The sequence below is a fragment of the Notamacropus eugenii genome, chromosome 5, assembly GCF_028372415.1.
Source record: "Notamacropus eugenii isolate mMacEug1 chromosome 5, mMacEug1.pri_v2, whole genome shotgun sequence".
NCBI lineage: Eukaryota > Metazoa > Chordata > Mammalia > Diprotodontia > Macropodidae > Notamacropus > Notamacropus eugenii.
This window is the reverse complement of record NC_092876.1, coordinates 170848817-170863374: the sequence shown is the minus strand read 5'-3', so window position 1 is coordinate 170863374 and position 14558 is coordinate 170848817. Positions and strand designations below refer to the sequence as shown.

The window sequence follows — 14558 nt, the reverse complement described above, 5'->3', positions numbered from 1 at the left end:
TACTTAGTGTTTCAACGTCTACAAAATACATTTATACATATCTTACTTATTCCTCACATTACTTCTATATGAAGGTGCTATTATTATGTCCTTTATATACCTAAAGAAATGTTGCCTTGGAGAGATAAATAACTTGTCCAGATTTACATCTCTGATAAATGCTGAAGTTTGAATTGAAACCTATATTTCTCAAATCCAAGGCAAGCTTGTTTTCTCTGCCATTTTCTTTTTAGTACTTTAATCCTTTTGACTCTAAGTATCTTGATGGCAGGAAATGTCTTGCTTCACATGTTATCTGCAGTTCTTGAATGGCACCTGGCACATAGTGGGTGTTTAATGAACATTTATTCATTGATTGATATTAGCGGTTATGTTGTTTTGGATGATGAACCTGTCCTAAATTTACCCCATTGGGCCTCAACCATTATGATCACTTTTCTATTCCTTGTGGTGAATGAGAAAGCTCATGCTTTGGAGGCAGATTAAAGAGTGAACTGCAATATGATCTTCATGCTTCTGTCCTCAGTAATCTCAAAGATTAAAAAAGAAATTTTCCAATTCAAGGTTGGGAGAGATTGAAGCTAATCAATCCACTTCCACTTGATGTTTGGGACACCCATGGAGTAAGCCTCATAGAACTATTAAATATGGAGATCAGCAGAAACAGGGCTGGAGTTAGCATAGATGAATATTCTGTTGATGCATCATTCGAACTTTCTTTCAACTTGATTTTCTATCAAATATAGATGATTCCTTGAGATTTTCCCTTCAACGATTTTCTGTCCCTCAGGAAAGTATTGATCTCAGAGCTCCTGAGATAGCAATTATTTTTTAACCTTGTTCTTCCAAAGGAAAGAGGATCTTCAACATCTTGTCATTGGATGCTACCTTATCCAGGGAAGAGGTTTCAGGGCCTAGAGTAAAAATAACCATGTTGGTCATGTCCCCACCTCACCATGAATTGCTCTCCATGTATAATTTCCACATCTTTGATGAAAAATAAGTATATCTACTAGTTAGATGGAACCTGTCAGCATACCATAAATAAAGTGAATGTAGAAAGTACCTGATTTGGAACTGAACTGTGCAAATTAATGCAACTATTTTTTAATCATAATGGAGAGCATTTGAAATGGATGGAACTCAAAATCTCATTTTGTGTGCTGTCGTGAAAGGATCTGGTGTCATTTGCAATGGTTTTTCTAAGAAACAAGGAAGTATTCTTTCCCTTCATGTAATCTCCAAGTCTTATTCCAAGTGAACCCCAGTAATGCAATTTCCAATTTGAGTCACTTTTATGGGTCAGCATCCATTCAAATCTATAGATCATGAGCTATCACATCTCTTTTTACTAGACCAACCAGAAAACATCAAAGTGGAGTCCATTTAATGAAATCATATTGTAAAATAAGTGACAACATAGATCTCCCATGCACGCAGGAGCACATATTCCTACTAATTACCGCCAGAAAAGGAAGAAGAGAGCTCTGAAAGGAATTCCTGTGACAAAATAACAGAACTACTGGGGCAGTTGCATAGGGGCCATGTGTGGTCAAAGCATATGGATTTCTAGGTTGATTAACATCTTTACTAGTTTCAGAGTAATAACAGTCTTCTCTTGATTTCATCAAAGAAACTTCTTTCTTCATTGAATTGGATTCATTTGCTATGTTCTCTTTATAAAGTCTATGTTGTAACAAGGTGCTATGTTCTATGAGCAAAGAAGACTGGTAATAGCTCAAATGAAATGAGAGATGTGCAAATGTGGAGACATCTGTACTATACATATTCATACAAACTGTCTTTGCCTGACCAGTAGTAGTGCCTTAAGCTCTTGTATTGGTGTGATCAGCACATTTGGACACACTATATGTTGACCCTGACATAATGATCTCATTTTGGAGTTCTTCAAGCACAAAGGACAACATGCAACCATGTTCACTTTGCTACAGGACTCTCTACTGGGCATCTTTTGTTGAACTTTCCACTGAGGTGCTTTCTTCTGAGTATCTCTGTTGCTGATCTCTGTTATTATCTGATGGACTGCAGATGCTAGGTGGAATCTCTCCTGTAAGAAGAGAATTGAGTTCCTTTAGCCATTGTTCTTGAGTTACTTGTATCTCCAGCCAGGCATCCAGAAAAAGTCAGCAAATTCTCAGGCCTAAAGTCTCTATGTTGTGAATTCCTTTTTTACTCCTATTTTTTTCTCCTATATTTACTCCTACTTCCACTAACCTGTTATATAACTTTTTATTTGAAATTGCTTTTAATTTCTATCATATTCCAGATTCAGACCACAGTCCCCTTTAAATTATCCTAGGGATTCAATTTAATAAAAATGCAAAGGAATTACAATGGAGAGTTCGCTTTCAATTCCATATAATGCCCTTGATTCTTAAATAAATCAGCTCAAGAGCATAACTTAAAATGTTTGGATGGAATTTTTGGGTATTGTAACCCTTGTCTTTTCTCCAGCAGTTCAGAATCATTGCATTCTTTATGACTTTGCTTCAAATCCTGTGAAAAAGGATAGTGTTTGCAGTATCATCAGATTCATAGGTAAAAGGGATTTTGTAGGTTGTTTATTTTATCTTTTATATTTTGTACATAAACTCACATATGTAATGAACTATATTGTAGAGATCATTTAATTCAAGTGCCTCATTTTATATATGAAGAAACTGAAATCCAGAGAATCAGAGTGATTTACTTATGATTATACTGGAAGTAAATTATGTTCAAACTCAGGTTCTCCATTTTTAGTGGTTTTCCTACTATGCCTCTTCTTCACAAATGGTCCTGGGATGAGCATGAATGCCACTGCTTTAGATTGCATATTATGAAATTTTGGCCATCACTTTGACTCCATTTTCATGGGGGAAAAGCCCGAAGTAACTATTTGGATGAGTCTCATTTCCTTGGTTGCTATTAGTATGGGATATAGCTAGAGTTTTCCCATTACAATACAAGGTTCTTGACTGCAGCAACTCTTTATCATTTGTCTTTGTGGTTAGCACAGTGTCTTATTGTCTTACATGCAATAATTACATAATACATATTTGATGTATTGGATTCAATTAGAAAAGGCAGCTATGACTTTTGACTCCTTATTCTGTCTCACTTATTTTACATGGACTAGTTTGAGGAGTGAGATGAACTATTTTTTTGTTTGTTTGTATATATTGAAGGCAATGGATATCTAACAATTACAAGACCAAATATATGTGTCATGCAGTCATTCACTATTGTTTGCTGTTTTCCAATTTGCAGTCCTGGGGTCATCATTCTGGCTAGAGGTACACCCTCTCTATTCTGAACTGAGGCTTGGTCAAACCCCTCCCCCGCCAATCCCTCCCTCAATACATTTTATGTTCATTTGTTGGAATGCCATCTACTCTTTCAAAATCTACCCCTGCTCTCAACAGAGCAGTAAAGATCTCTTCTTGTCAATCCACTTAGACTCTGATTTCACTGGCTATTCATTCTTTTCTCTTGAGGAAATTGATCTTTTTCACTGATTCTCCCATCATTTGTGCGAACTGACTCAAAATATCTGTGCATTCCTACTTAGTACAATCCTCAGTTACCTCCCCAAACACTGTGGGGGTCCCCTGATTTTCCTTCTTCCTCCTTAGCACTGGCCAAATCTCAGCCTCCTCATTTGTTTCATTCTCCTCCCACACAACCTCCCGGTCTGTGTTTTGGCCCGAATCAAGCCCAGCCTGTGCAAGGACTTTTGTTAACTTTTCACCTCCTGTGAGTCAAACCAAAAACAGATTTTTCTTCCACCACCTGAAACTCTCTAGTTTCCTCTTCAAAAGAATAGTTTGAATGCTGCAGGATAAAAAACTTCTGCAAATTAGTCAACTCCCTTTCCTTCTGAACCTTTTCCTCTAGCAGCTTGTCTCTGCTTTTACATAGAATTCGATATTTTGTAAGGCTCAGACTCTGCTATATACCTCTGCTATTTCTTCCCATGGCTTTAAGTGTCTGGGTTCTTTCTTCAGTAGTCTTGGTTCCCAGTTTTCACAGAGCTCTGTCTACGCCTTTAGTCTATACTCTTGCTTAAGGGAGGAAAACAAATCCTCCCACCCTGGGACATCCATTTCATCCCCTGGCTCCTCCACCTTTCTGTCTCCAAATAGAGGTCTGATATTTCATGATCCCATCCCCATCCCCATTTGTAGCACCAATGCTATATTCACAGCACCTGGTTGGTGGTTGGTTGTTGTCTGTTCTCAAAGAAGACCAAAATGACATCACCATGATAAAGTGCAGTTTCAACGTGTATAACTATGGCTAATTGGACCCATATGAGCTCAGAATGGTCTACCACAGATTTGGCACAGATAGTCCATGTGGACATTTGGGGTGGTTACTCCTACATTTCCTTTGTGCTGTTTCAATTCTGCTTTGCTCATAGAGCACAGCACCTTTTCTGATGTGGGTATGGCATGCTGAGCGGTCCTGTGCCAGTGTCTCCCATGTTCCACAATCAAATACAAAGTTCTTGAGAAAGTACTTGAGAGTGCTCTTATCCTCTACATGCTTCTACAGACCACCATGTGATTGACTATCCCATGTGAGTTCTCCATAAAATAGTCTTTTTGGGAAGCATATATTTTGCATTCGAACAACGTGACTCGCACATCAGAATTGCACTCTCTGAAGCATAGTTTGAGTGCCTGGCAGTTTAGTTTGAGGAAGGACCTCAGTATCTGATACTTTATCCCACCAGGTGATCTTCAGAATCTTCCTAAGACAGTTCAAATGGAAGTGATTCAGTTTCCTAGCATGGCACTGGTAAACTGTCTGTGTTTCACAGGCATACAACGAGTTCAGCACAACAGCTCTGTAGACCTTCACTTTGGTAGTCAGGCTAATATCACTTTTCTCCCAAACTTTTCTTCTGAGTCTCCCAAATACTGAGCTAGCTCTGGCAATGCCTGCATCAACCTTATTGTCAGTGTGTACATCCCTGGAAAGTGCACTACCAAGGTAAGTGAACTTATCCACAGCATTCAAAACTTCTTCATTTGTTATAATTGATGGTTCCATTTATGGATGGTGTGATGGTGGCTGATGGAGCACTTGTGTTTCATTGGTGTGGATTATTAGACCAAAATTAGCACAGTCAGCAGAGAATTGATCCATACTTTGTTGCATCTCAGCTTTAGAGGCTGCATTGAATGCACAATCACCTGCAAACAGAAAATCATGTACCAGCACTCCTTCCATTTTGGTCTTGGATTGTAGCCTTTTCAAATTGAAGAACTTACTATCAGTATGGTAGTTGACCTTGATGCTGTGTTCATCATTATTGAAAACATTTGACAATATGGCTGTAAACATCATGCTAAAAAGAATGGGAGCAAGAACACAGCCCTGTTTCACTCCATTGGTGACTGGGAAAGCACAAGAGCATTGTTCACTATTCAGAACTCAGGAAAACAGGCCATCGTAAAATTGACATACAATACTGATGAACTTCCCTGGGCAACCAAATTTTAACATAATTTTCAATAAGCCCTCATGACTAACAGTGTCAAAGGCCTTGATCAAATCTACAAACGTTGTGTACAGATCTCTGCTCTGCTCCTGGTATTTGTCCTGGAGTTGTCGAGGAGCAAACACCATATTGACTGTTCCTTGGCCCTTTTCGAAGGCACACTGGCTCTCAGGTATATGACCATCTTCCAGGTGAAGGATCAGCCTTTTAAGGAGGACTCTAGCAAGAATTTGCCAGCAATGACTAAGAGAGAGACCTTTCTGTGATTGTTGCAGGACAATCTACTCCTTTTCCATTTATAGAGATTAACAATGGAGGCATCCTTGAACTTCTGGGGGGCAATCTTTTCTTGCCATATAACCAGGAATATTTCAGTTAGCATTTGTAGGAGCAATGGTCCTCCTACCTTGTAAATGTCAGCTGGAATAGAATCAGCACCAGGTGCTTTGCCACATGAAAGGAGCCTAATGGTACTCAAAACCTCTTCAGTTGGAAGTTCAGCTAAGGAGGGATTGACTTCAATCTGAGGTAAACAGTCAATGGCCTCAGAATTGATTGAGAATGGTCTGTTGAGAACACTATGGAAGTGTTCAGCCCATCTTTCTAAGATCATGGCCTTATCACTAATCAATGTGACTCCATCAGCACTGAGTAGTTGTGATGCACCATAGGCTTTTGTTCCATAAATAGTTTTCAGGGAATCCTAAAATCATTTTGGATTGTTACTATCATCAGAAAACTGAATTTCATCTGCCTTCTTACTGAACCAGGAATCCTGCATCTCTCTAAGCTTTGCTTGCACTTTACTTCTGAAGGAATTAAATGCTGCCTTCTTAGAGGTGGACAAACTATCCTGTTGATAAATTCTGTGGAGTTCTCATTTTTTATTTAGCAGCTTCTGGATTTCCCATCTTTTTCATCAAACCAGTCTTTGTGTTTGGGAGTGTTCTGAACCAGATGAGCAAATGCAGTGCTGTACACCAAATCTCTGAAAGCTGCCCACTCCTTTTCTGCTCCACTGTTGCCAACTGTGTGTTGGCTCAACTTTCCCTCCAAGTTAGCAACAAATTGTTCACGCTCAGAGAAGAGCTCTAATTTGCTGACCTTAATTCTTCTGGTAGTCATTTTGCCTTGGGGACAGCATTTTTAATGAATGTGAATATGTAGCTTGGAAAGGATAAATCTATGATCAGTCCAGCACTCTGCATCACGCATTGCCTTTGTCCCACATCTTGTCTGTCTCTTCTCCTCACAATCACATAGTCTATTAGATGCCAGTGTTTGCTGTGAAGGTGCATGCATGAAGTTCTATTGCATTTAGGTAAATGGAAAACGATGTTGGTGATGAGATCATGTGATGCACAACTCTTCAGCATTAAATAACCATTGCTATTGTTGTTTCCAACTCCATTCCTCCCTAGGACTCCCTGCCAAGTCTGGTAGTCTGAGCCTAGTGTAGTATTAAAGTCACCCAGAATTATAAGCCTGTCCTCTTTTGGCACATTGATAATAAGCATCTCTAGTTCTTCATAAAATTTTTCTTTGACTTCATCAGGGATCATCATGGTGGAAGCATAGGCACTGATGATAGTGGCATGGCATTTACCTGCAAGTGGCAATCACATTGTCATGAGCCTGTCATTCACTCCTTTTGACAGGCATGACAGTTTGCTGACTAGATTAGCTTTGATTGCAAAACTTACACCAGTTTCACAGTGCTCCCCTTTACTTTGGCCACTCCAGAAAAAAAATGTGTATCCAGCTCCACCTTCAGTAAGCTGGCCTTTATTTGTCAGCCTTGTTTCACTCAGGGTTGCTATTTGGAAGTGATACCTGTTGAGTTCTCTTGCAACAAGAGCAGTTTGTCTTTCAGGTCTACTGGATTTTGTGTTGCCTCTAAGTGTGCACACATTCCATGTGCCGATGGTGAGTGGAAAAATCTTTGCTGATATTTTTGCACATTTTTTTGTGCTTCCACTGCAGAGTGGTATTCCCCACTTGCCAGGGTAATCAGTCCAGAGTTAGATGAGCAGAAAATTTTTAAGGCACTTTTTCTAGCTCTCTTCATTACGCCAGGAGTTGAGCAGTGCAATCCTTAAAAGACTGCTCAGACACCCAGAGGGCTGCCGAGTCCCACTGCTGCTTCCAGTGAGAAATGATCCTATGGCCTGAGCGACCTGTATGTAGGATTGTGACTACAGCTCCCAGTGTATCCGTAACTGCTGCTCCATCACTTGTCTATTCCCACAGGACTTTGAGGTATGATAGTAAAATGGTATGGTTGATGTCTTTTGATTTGCACGTAAATTGGATTTAAGTGAAGCAGAGTTGCACAAAGTTGTCAGCCTCACTCTCTCCTCCAGTCATCATAGTCCAATGGAACGACAGAATCAAGAATACTGGCAATGGCTTAAGATGCAGTGGATGACCTTGGTGTCTTTGATGTCTTACCAAGCTCTAAGTGTTCCACGTTGCCTGCTTCAGCTAGTTTCACGTCTGTTGAAATGAATTGTTCTCATCTGCCCATTCTACTAGGGAAATCTTCACATGCTTGGGGTAGAGACCCTCCCAACTCTCCAATGGGTTTGAGACCCCTTGGTTACCCTTAACGTGTTTTGGCCCATCTGCCAAAACAGTTTACTGGGGTGTGGCTGCTGCGCATGCTGCAACTTCTTGGAGCTACAAGTGAGAACTGGGTGGAACAGGTGGACACCAAAGGTGGAAAGAGTCCTGAAAAGGGCTTGGCAGCCATCACACCAAAGGTATTGGTCCTCTCTGAACACATCCTATATCCCACTTACTACCCTAGGGGCAACTAGCACCAGGCTGGCCTAGCATGGGCATTGAGTTACATGACACAGCCATAGACTAGATTAGTGATGTGCCTCTGAGCCCTTTGTGATGTTGGTGTTTGAGCTGTTGGACCAATCTCAGAGCCCCTCCTACCTGCATGGTTAGGTCTGGTGGACACTGGTAGCCCCTACCCTGAGCCATATTCTGGTGGTGTCTGTCTTCTCCATGCTCTCTGCTTTCACTTGTCTTGTGACTCTCCAGCACCAGCAGGTGAGTGTAGGCCCCTGAACTCACCACACCAGGACAGGGGGATATCATCAGCCACCTGTCACCACTCTGAGGACAAATCCCAGAGCTCTAGCCAATGATGCCCACCTGATCATGGAGGCCAACTCTTGAAGTCAGGCTGACTTGGTGCAGCTGAGCCCTCAGGAGAAAGCAGAAGTGATGGGGGTGGAGGCAGAACAGAGGGTCCCAACCTGTGCTTGGCAGTGCCCACAGCTGACATCTATTGGCTGATCTGCCCTTTTGGCAGTCATACCAAAGACTCTGCAGCTTGATCATGTATAAGATTTTTGTACATGCCAGTCCCTCACTGGGAGCAATGCACCACCCCTTCCAGACCCATGGCAAGAACTCCATCAACAGAGCTGGTGAGGAGGAAATTAGGATAGGTGGCAGGGGATTTCTGCCCAGTTGACTTTAATACAAGATTTGTATAAACTCCTGAAGATAAGATGCCCTATCTGGAGATGGGTTGTCCCAAGGCCCTGGATCAGCCCCTTCTCCATTGCAGGTAGCTCTTCCTAGTGGGCCATCATTCTGACTGCAGTGGGAAGTGCCATAACATTCAATCTTGTGGTCTTTAGGGGGGCCTAGGGCCCTGGCCTGCCCCTTGGCCTGTACTGGCCATCTCCTCCTCTGGGCCAGCTCAGCCTGAGGAAGACAAGCCAGTTTCTAGCCTCTGAAAGCTGTGCCTTGGCAGTCTTCTGGACTTGACCACAGAGTGGCCTGACCCTAGAATGGAAGGCCTGTTTCATGCACATTGGTGTGGATTGACTTGGGGCAGACCCAGGGACTCAACAACACAAAGGAACCACATATAGATCACCCCCCATCCTGTATGGGACTTGAGTATGTGAGGGAGTCCTTTGTCTCTAGAAGCCCCAGCATCATCATCTTCAGCCTTTGTCGGGTGCCAGCTCCATTGCACAGGAACAGATAGGAAGTGTTTATTCAGAACACACCATGTGAATGCACCTAAGTCGCAACCAGTTAGGCTAATGCCCTCATTTTACAGATGAGGAAACTGAGGTCCAGGGAGGTGGCCTAAGTCACATGGGGGGCTGCGTGGGAATAGGCATTTACTGAGCTCCAGTGATGGGCTAGACGCTGCGCTATGCCTAGTGCACAAATATGACCTCCTTTGATCTTCATTTTTATCACCATGTTACAGTGGAGAAAATGGGGGCAGATACAAGTGACGTCACTTGCCCAGGGTCACACAGCCAGCGAGCATCTGAGATCAGATTTGAAGTCAGTTCTTACTGACTTCGGGCACATTATATATATATATGTGTGTGTGTGCAGATTGTATGTATGTGTCTGTGAATGTGCATATGTTTATATATACGTATATATGCATATATATGTATATATGTATGTGTATGTATTTCTTTGTTCTACATCTAATTGTAACCTTCTGTTGGGGGAGGAAGTAGGGAGAAAAGAGAGGAAAGATGTATAGCAAAAGAAACATACAAAGAAGCCAAGAAAAGAGAAACAGTTTTGAAAATAATACGTAGTATTAATTATATAAATATCAATTTATTGCTTTATGTGGATGCCTCTCATGAACTTCTGTACATTTCACAATGCTTTTTATTCTTTTCCTATTTTATATTTACATTTAAAGTAAATTCAAATATAATCAAAAAGTGAATAAAACAATTAAGAGGTAAATATTAGTGACTTCTTCCCAGAAAAGGGAGATCCTTTATGAGATAAGTCCCTGTGGAAGTCTCTATCTGTGCATTACTAATGAGGTCCCAGGATTCCTATCAACCACCATAAAAACTGTAAGAAACATCATCAGAATCTTTGTTGACAGTAAAAATACTATTTTGTCTAAAAAGGATACTTTGTATAAAGTGGCAATTAGGGATAATCATCTGCAAGTAAAGTAAATTCCCAAAGCGTTTCAGACAGTTTTGTGACATAATTCTCATCCACACTTAAAAGCATTAGTAGCCTCTATACTTGGACTATGTCAACCTTCAGAGAAGACATTGACCTGTCAGGATTGTAAGGATGAAGAGACTCTAGGATCCAATGCTAGAGGGTGAGTATTCGATCATTTCAAAATTATTCTTCCTTCTAAATAGAGATTCATGGAACCTCAGGACTTTACAAAAGAAAAAGCATCTTCATATTCTGGCCTATGCATCATCAACAGTGACATGAGGCTGAAGACTGGGAACAGGTGGTTTCAAAAGTAGAGATTTGGGAGGTGTGAGGAACTCCAGCTCCAACTATGATCTTTTAGAGTTAGAAGACATTCCATCTAGTCCAAGCTGTACCCTACAACTTCCCTCAATATCCATACTGAAGTGGTAGACATGATGTCTCCACTTGAAGACCTACTACCAAGGCAGCTTATCTCACTTTGGGTTGCGTATAATTCTTAGGGATTTTCATGCTCACATCAAACCTAAATTTGCCTCTTTGCTACTTCCATAAGTCATGCTTGGTTCGATTCTTTGGAGATGAACTGAACAAGTCTAATTCTTTTTCAATATGAGAGCCTTTAAAATATTGGAAACATTTACCTTGTTCCTCTGATTCTTTTCCTCTCAATTAAATTTCCAAAGTAGGTCAAATTATCCATATAATATATTGATTCACATACTCATTTATGACCCTCATTGTCCTTTTCTGAATGTTCTTCAACTTGCCAATGTCCTTCCTAAACTATGGCAAATAGAACTGGATAAAATATCCCCAGTGTGGTTTGACCAAAGTAGAATATGGTGGAAACAACAGAACTATCACAGAATCCTCTGTCTGTGTATTAGTAATGAAGTCCTAGGAATCTTGGAAACACTCATAAAACCTTGGAGATATATCAACAGGAGTTCTGTTTATTTATGATTCCTAGAAGTTAAGACTCTCTTCATGTAGTCCAGAAGTACAATCATTTTTTGTTGATTTGTTTCTTTTTTGTTGACCACATTACATCTCTTAATTATATTGATTTTGCTGTCAACTAAAAAACAGATCTTTGTCAAATCAACTGACTCTATATTTCTTGGATTATTGAAACACATTTATCTGCTGTCCACAATTTCACATTTAGGTGCTTATTAAATTACATCATATTACATTCAGCCCAATTTTTTAAACTGTAACGATGGTGTTGGATCATATTTAGAGAAAACTGTAAGTTTACTGTAACTGTAAGGTACTTACTTCTCCAAGCTTTGTGTAATGTTTGAATTTGATAAACATATCATGTATGCTTACAGAGTATTTAGCAAAACAAGACCAAGCAAGAGTTCCTTGTGGGCTCTACTGGAGACTGCCTTTCAAGATATCTTTTCCAAATGATGACTACTCTTTGTGAGTCAAACAAATTGCAATTCTGTCCAATCCACATCCCTTCATTCTTTTTCTGATAGAGTTTTTATGACATTTTAATAAAATTTAGGTACATTATATATTATAACAGTTTTCTGATTGGCCATCATGTTAACATGCTGTTCCAGTAAAACAGTATCTCAAGTCCATAAGAACTATCTCCATGGAGGACAGCCAGATTTCCTTCTCAGCTCAAAGCTTTCCAAATATTAGCCCACAGCAATAACTGTTCTTCTCTGAGGTCTTTTCTCATCATCATGAAAAAGGAGACAGAGTCCACAGTTTCCAAGGTGGCAAGCTCCAGTCACATTTTCTGGACATTTCATGGGCTATGGACAGAATTCTGCAAGATTTAAGATCTATAATGGAAAAGTCACAGGCAAATTGCTGAACTGAAGAGATGAAATAATTGTACCTCTTCCTGAATTGTATCAGTACTAAACTTTGGATGATATCATCTTTGCCTTTCTCACTCTAATGGCTATTTTAAAAATAGTAGAAAGGCATTATTTGAAATTCAGCATAACCTCTCCCATAATTGGCATCAAGTGAGAGTTAATTCTAGGTTCTATCTCTTATACTTACTAGCTGTGAAGACTAGAAACTCAATATGCTGTAGATTTTTATACATGTAATACTTACTTCAATACTTGCGCACATTATAGGGTGTGAGCAATGAATTTTGAAACTATGAATGGTTATAAGAATAAAAATAATTATTATTATATGTTGAAGAGAAGATCAGGCATAGATTTTGCCAACAGGGTACTATACATGAATTATATAAATGTGAAAACTGAAGGTCAGTAACTGTTTGTTAGAAAAGCAGAATTAGACAAAAGATTAGATGACTGTACACAATTTTATTCTTCTGTCTGAGCTGCTTTTAGAGACTGGTAATAATGAGGACATTTTCTTTGTTGTTGTTTCTGTTTCTCCTTCATGTTTACAGTTTCTTGCCTCAATGCACACTACAATCAAAGAGAATGGAGAAAGGAAATTATTCACTAGTGACTGAGTTCATCCTTATAGGGCTGACAGACCAGCCTGAGCTCCAGCTGACCCTCTTCTTCCTGTTCCTAGGGATTTATGTTGTCACGGTGGTGGGGAACCTTGGCATGATCATATTGATTAGACTCAGTTCTCACCTTCACAACCCCATGTATTATTTCCTCTGCAGTTTGTCCTTCATTGATCTCTGTCAATCAACTGTCATCATTCCAAAAATGCTGGTGAACTTTTTATCAAAGAAAAACACCATCTCCTACCCTGAGTGTATGACACAGTTCTATTTTTTTGCCTTTCTTGTAATTTCTGAATGTCAGATGTTGGCTGTGATGGCATATGACCGCTATGCTGCTATATGCCATCCCCTTCTTTATAATCTTATGATGTCTCATCAAGTGTGCTCATAGTTGGTGAGTGGGGTATGTTCATTGGGCCTGGTAGGGGCCACAGCTCACACAGGCTGCTTGCTTAGAGTGTTCTTCTGTAACAAAAATATCATTAATCACTACTTCTGTGATCTCTTTCCACTCTTGGAGCTCTCTTGTTCTAATACATATGTCAATGAGGTGGTGGCTCTGGCCTCCAGCACATTTAATATCCTTTTCCCAACACTGATCATTATTTGTTCTTATGTCTTAATCATTGCTAGAATTTTAAAAATTCAGTCCAGAGGAGGCAGATCAAAAGCCTTTAGCACCTGCAGCTCCCATTTTGCAGCAGTTGGTGTTTTCTTTGGCTCTGTTGCATTCATGTATCTACAGCCATCTTCAGTTAGTACCATGGATGAGGGGAAAGTGTCCTCTGTGTTTTACACTATCATAGTGCCCATGGTAAACCCCCTTATTTATAGTGTGAGAAACAAGGATGTCAAAATTGCCTTGAAGAATGTGATAAAAAGAACATTCTTTTGAATGGAACAATATCTTTGGTGGAAGTTGGGATTCTGAGGAGAGAGAGAGAGAGAGACAGAGAGAGAGAGAGAGAGAGAGAGAGAGAGAGAGAGAGATAGAGTTTCACAAAACAGATATCCTGTCCTACATATATAATCAATTTGAACCCCAACTCAGAGATGCTTTGGAGACACAGGGTAGACTGGATCTCTCTTCCCCCATCTGCATCCTCTTACAACCCTGGCTTGCATATCAGATGAATAGTATAACTGTGAAATTCATCCATGGATTGACCTGCTCCTTATATTGAAAGGGATGATTCTTCTATTTTAAAATTATGTATGAAAATGTAATTTTCATGGATAACATTCTGTGGGACAAAGATCGCTGCAACTAGAAGTTAAATTTCAAAGCTTTCACAATATGAGTGAAACAGAGAATATTAGGGCTACAAGAGGATTTAAATAATTGCCATTCTCAAGAAGAAATTGTTCCCCAAAGAGAAAATACTGCAAACTCTCCACATGGAAGGCAGAACCAAAACATTTATTCAGACCCAAATCCATCACAGCAACAAAAATCTATAGGCAATAACAATGCAGGGCACTGCACCATTCCCAGGCCTTCCCCTTGCTAGGCTTCCCACAAACCAGCTCCATTAAACAGATCACAGTCTTCCTTAAATGAAATCACAAACAATAAGAAAATCACTTGCACTAGCC

At 40.0% G+C, this 14558-nt stretch overlaps 1 protein-coding gene, 1 long non-coding RNA gene and 1 pseudogene across 2 annotated transcripts in view; 2 read left to right on the top strand and 1 right to left on the bottom strand.

The window, feature by feature from the left end:
• The window catches only part of LOC140505438 (uncharacterized), a 71836-nt gene that overhangs the window by 43206 nt on the left and 14072 nt on the right, over positions 1 to 14558 (bottom strand). The gene's annotated exons all lie outside the window — the stretch shown is intronic.
• The window catches only part of LOC140505434 (olfactory receptor 8B3-like), a 79635-nt gene that overhangs the window by 56586 nt on the left and 8491 nt on the right, over positions 1 to 14558 (top strand). The gene's annotated exons all lie outside the window — the stretch shown is intronic.
• LOC140505433 (olfactory receptor 8G50-like) lies at positions 12841 to 13858 on the top strand (annotated as a pseudogene).